The sequence below is a fragment of the Aythya marila genome (genome assembly GCF_965140915.1).
Source record: "Aythya marila genome assembly, chromosome: 3".
Lineage (NCBI taxonomy): Eukaryota > Metazoa > Chordata > Aves > Anseriformes > Anatidae > Aythya > Aythya marila.
In genome coordinates, this window is record NC_139044.1 from 5096243 (window position 1) to 5102268 (window position 6026).

Sequence of the window (6026 nt, forward strand, 5' to 3'; positions counted from 1 at the left end):
TTCTAGCAAATTAGGAAGTGCTTAGAATAATTTAAGCTGTTTTTCCCTCTTGGTTATTCATTACAGTTGAGTCAGCACATATACTTATTCATATGATATGCACAAAGGGCCAAACTCATTGCTAGCTGTTTAAAAACTAAGTGAAGGAGATTCAGGGTGCAGGGCATTTCTTTTTCTTTCTATCCCCATGCTAGAGTCAGACACAGCAGTTATGCCCTTACAAAAACATTTCTACACTGGCTGAAAAAAAAGCACTACTCTGAATGGTGTTTTCTGTATCTTGTTGAAAGCCAGAAGCATTTAAGACTGCCTGTGGACATCCAATATGGGCCTGGTACATATTTCCTTGAGGTCCTAAGAGTTACCACATATCCTGAAGGGTGTGCTTCTGCCACAACCTAGACTTTGCCTTGTGAAATCACTGTACACCTGTCAGGCACAACAAATCTTGACCACCTGTAACACAGAGGTAATCACAGATAACAGCACTACCCTTTACGTAACAGCAATAACCTCTCTGGTCAGGGGTGGAAGGAAGGATGGAGTTATGCCCTGTTCTGCATTTGCAACATAAATATCCCCCACAGACACACAGAAAAAAAATAAAGCAAACAAATAAACCCCACCAACATACTGTCTACTCCTCTTCTCCCCTGTGCTCACACGCCGTTGCTGTACTTCCTCAAGTGTGATTTTGTCTCCAAGGCACAGGCACACCTTGCCAGACAGGGTAAGGAAGCACAGTAAACGTGGGGGTAAATTAATGTTAACCCCATCAGGTGGCACAAATTAAATAATCAATAATGGTGGAATAATAGCGCGCTACACTAACGCACAAAACTAGAATAGAAAATGCAAATACGTGGAGCAGACAGCATTGATCCTGGAGTTCCCTGTACTGTAAGCCTGCTTGTTCTTCTGCATCCCATCTACTCTCCCTACTGTCCCTAAGAAACCAAAAATTAGCCTACAGAAAGGCTCCAGTCTGAAGCAGAACAGGCTCCAGGAGTGGAGCAGAGCTGTGGTTCTTCCTGAAGTCAGAGGGAAGAGATCAGCTTTTGTGGGCTGACTGGGCAATGTGAACTGTAAACATCTCTATGTTATTCTATACTTACTTCCTTCATCCTTGCCTGCTATGGCTATGCAGACAGTGAGATCCTTAGAACAGAGAATTTTATTATTTTTTTTTTTAATTTTTATATATATTTATTTACTTTACTAAGCATATTAGAGACCGAATTTCATCTGAACTTTCCCATTGTTGCAGGCACCGATTCACCACTGGCAGGGAGCAGTATGACACCTAGGCTGCTGCTCCATCCAGCCATGGAGACTATTGTAAAAAATAAACAAACAAATAAATAATAATAATAATACAGTTTTACTATAAATTACAGGTCATGTGAAGCATTAAAGTACTATGTGCATTAGAGACCAAATCAGAGAATTCTAGGATCTAATAATGATTTTACCTGTATATTTATCAAGCAAGGTTGGCAGCTTGAGTGGAGTGGGTGTTGTGTCACAGTCTATAGCCGTGTTTTCTAAAAAGGAAATGAAAAGTTACTTACAAATGACACAGAGGGATCATTTCCAGAAATTGCATGAGATAAAAAAAAAAAAAAAAAAAAGTCTCATGCTATATAGAACATGTACACACTGATTTAAATTCATCTGAAAGATTTATCATGGTAGTAGGTTGACATAATTTTCAGAGTTTAAAACAACACAACATTATTTGGAGCAGATGAATATTGGTGGCTTGCCCCAATCTATCCTTGCCCCTGCCAACTTTTTCAGTTAAGAGCTTAAGCTAAAGAGAAATAGCTATCAAAAAAGGTTGAGAAAATGACTAGTTAGAGAATTGTCCTTCCTTTGCACCTTGACCAGACTGAAACTTTAGCTTTATTGCTTAACGATAATGAATCACTGTATATTAATGTCCTACTGAACATTTGCGGAAATCATAACCAAAACTCCTTCTGGACCATGTCCTTGCAAATGTTTTCTACTCCCAACAAAGCTTTAAAGACAAACAAATTCATCATTGAATTGTTAGCAAGAAAAAAAGGATAAAGGTACTGATTTGCCTGAAATTTATACTCCTTAATTTTTTGTAGCAGATGGCCCTTTTAAAGTATGGTTTTATCCCAAGAAGTAGTTTTCTTAAGTGATTTACACCGTATCTCACTGAACCCTCTCTACATATCCTCTAAATAATAAAAAGGGATGGTCTTCTTTTCTAGATCTACAAATATACACTGAGAAGTCACACCAGATTTTCTCCTCCTTCCCTGGGCAGAATTACTCAGCAAAGCTGCCGTAGCACAAGCTATGTTCTGATGGATACTTGTGCATCCATCTTTCATGGCCTAATGTGGGCTTGCATCAATATTAAGCATGTCCCTGCTCTTCTCCTTGTCACTCTTACTGTGTATTCAAATCAATAACTAGTAAAAGAAATAGAGGACTATTTCCGCCCATTAGGCTGATGCCCTCAGATTTGCACCACCCTACAGAATCTCTTTTATAAGGGAGCAATGGACAGATTTTTACACAAGTAACTGAACAAACTCCTAAAGAATACTTCTACAATGAGTAGCTGCTGTTCACAGGAGTAATTCGCTGCCTCCATATCTACATATTGAAAAGCCTACTTTGGAAAGCAAGGCTGTGTACCACTGAAAAAGATCAGAAAGCTGGAAGCTTGGAATTGGTTTAAATGTTACAATGTAGCTTAATAAAGGAATTAATAAAGGAAATTCAATAATAAAATAAAAGCTTGTATTGCTCTTTTTTTTTTTTTTTTTTTTTTTATCTCCTAGAAGAAAAAGTTTTGCTCAGCCATTCCTGGCAATTCCCTGGAACCAAGCAGAAACAAAGAGTCCTGTGTTGGAAGGGACCTGCAAGGACTATCAAGTCCAACTCCTGGCTTTACACAGGACCACCCAAAAATCAGACCCTATGTCTGAGAGCACTGTCCAAATGCTTCTTGAACACTGGCAGGCTCGATGCTGTGATCAGTTCCCTGGGGAGCCTGCCCCAGAGCCCAGCCACCCTCTTGGTGAAGAACGTTTCCTAATACCCAACCTGAATTTCCCTGAGAAGGGAAGGACTCTTCAGTATTTTCACTGTTGTGAAGTTTCTAGAGAAAGTCTGAAGGACTAAAATTCTGTTTAGGCACTCAGACCCTCTTTCCACACACAGATTTAGCTACGGATGACACAGTTCTTGCTTTCTGGAAAAGAGCTTTTAATGGAGTCATTACCAGTACTAAGAATACCAGGCACGGAAGTGGTAACTACTCCAATTTAATTTAACAGAACAGCATCAGAAAGGAATACAAGTGAACCCAACTTCAGAACTACACCTCGCCATACTCAGCTTCAGTCTAGGTATCGTATTCAATATCAGCTGCAGGTAGAAAATAACGAAACCTTAAAGTTCAACAAGAACTTGTAAAAGCCCACCATACATACAATAACAATGGTTTTCAACTTGTGGTCACAGAGCCTCGTAAAGTCCAGTTCCATAGGCACCAAGAAGATTGCTCAATCAGATATCATTGCTTTATCCATCAACAGACCAAAGTATTTTAAAACTCTGGGACAGTAATTAATCTAATTTAACTTAAAATTTAATTAATTAATAAATCTAATTTTGTCCTGTTTCAATAAAAACAAGTCTAGAATCGTAAACATTTATAAAAATAACATTACTTACTTTGTGCATCAAGACAGGTGAACGTAACCCAACTGATCAAAACAAAACTCACAGATCTTGAAAGCGCCATAAGCACTGCAGAAAAAATACACTATTGAAGGCCAAAATAGATGGTTGTTTTCTCATATACAATATTTGTAAAGAATCATTTCATTTGCTATATCAGAAGTTCACAACTATCTTGACAAATGCTTCAATGACAAGGGAAAAGACAGCAGTAAGCCTCTGAGAAAAATCCACAGGCTATATAACACCCTTATCATCTTCAGCGTCTGCGATCAAAGTCCCTTTTGGGCAATAAAAATAAGCCAACAAGGAAATAGCACTTTTTGTGCTACAGCACAAACAACAGAAGCCATTTTTAATTTTAGTATTTAATATAGAGATGAAAATGAATGAATTTGCAATTTAGTACTCACAAGATGTCCTGACCAGTAGGAGATAAACATATGTATTCCCTGGGAAAGATAATTAAATAGAGTGTGCCAAATAGCAAAGGATCCAATGTTGCCCCTTTTGATCTCTTAATAATGGTAGATTGTTTTCTCACACGCCTGTTCCACAAGGAATAAATATAAAGTCGCTGTTAGGAGAACAGTAGTAGTTCCTGTGTGATGTGATGAGAACAGACACCTCTGAAATGTACCTAGTGTTTTTCCGATAGCTTGTATGTTCAGAATAGGTTCAGCCGGCAGTCTGACTTCATTTAAGTCCACATTTGACTTCAATTAAGTTTTCTCCAAGAAAAACAAAACACACACACACAAAAAAAAAAAAAAAAAAAAAAAAAGAAAGAAAGAAAGAGACACTAAAAGCTTGCAGGAGACTTTCAAAGTCTACAAATGATTTGGTCAGTCATGAAGCTTGTTTCAAAACTGGAGGTACATACACCTTTAATTTTAAGGGACAATTAATTACGCAGTAAGAAAACTGCTGCCAAAGCAAGGTGTTTGTGTTTGTGCCAGCACTTGTTTTGTCACCATGGATACAAAAGTAATTAGCTTCAGTGAAATGCCAAACAATAAAATTGCACATAATTAAAAATAAAATCATCATTATGCTTTCTTAGCCTTAAGTAATCGCAATGGAAGTGTGGGAGCAGTTAAAGCAGAAGGGCATGAAAGTATTACAAGTTTAATCGTGGGCACCATCTCTTTTGAACACCACATTCAGCCATGTTTATGTATTCTGTGATGTTATTACTAGAGCAAATCTAAAGCAGCCCTTTTTCTTCCCCTGCATGATTGCTCCCTGTATCCATGTTGGCCAGGTCCTCACAAGGTTATTCAGCAAACTACAGAATACAGATCCATGCACAAAATACCTCCTTGGAAGAGTAGTGAACAAGTAAGTAAAAAAGTAGGCTCGAGATATTTTTCAGTGACAGAAATTTCCTGATTGTGTTCACTGAACAGCATCATGAAGATATGTGCTATCATAGCCAGGTCAAAGGCTACATTAAGCTCAAGCTTGTACCAAAAGGTTGTTCTAGCAACCATGACACTTGACCACTGGATATATTTCAGTGATGGAATCTTATTCCACTAATGAAGATCTACTTTTAGACATTCCAAATCACAGTAAAAGTGAAACAGCATCAATATTTTCAGGGACCTCTGGTAGCAAGGTCAATGAAAAATCATGTAAGAACTTGAAGTATTAAACTCCACTCCTCATTATCTGTGGAAAGGCAGCCTAGAAGCTGAAGGATGTAGGCCATTAGCACACACAAACCCAATGCAAAAAACAATTTAAGTTCAAGGTCACATACAGGTAGGCATAGAATTAAAACTACTGCTCAGATGCAGCTCGGTGATGTTTCCAGTCTTCACAAGCTGCAATAGATGCTTAGCTAAGATGGTCTTAGTCAGAGGCTGCCATGCAAGATCCTTCCTTCAGCTCAGTAATTGTTTTCTGCCATCAACAGCCCAAGCTCAAAGAGAGGCATCGTAACAGTGCCCTCACCACCCATGTCTCATAATGGTCAACCCCTGAAAAGAGTGGAGATGATCATTTGTCTTCTACATTTCGTACCCAGGGAAAGAGAAGGATGAGCTGCTTTGTAATGCCAAACAAGCTATGTAACAGGAAGAATACAACCTGAGGGGGCAGGGTGGGGTGGGAATACAGAGATTTAGAAAATTGCCCCCTCCTTGACACCCCCCAAAGTAAAAAAAAAAAAAAAAAAAAAAAGTCATTTCTGTAACTGACAGTCACTCAGAGAGGTGATAGTATCTAAAACACAACTAGAATGTATCAGCCCAGCCACCAGCTACGTCTCTGAGGAATGTTAAGTGCTGAAC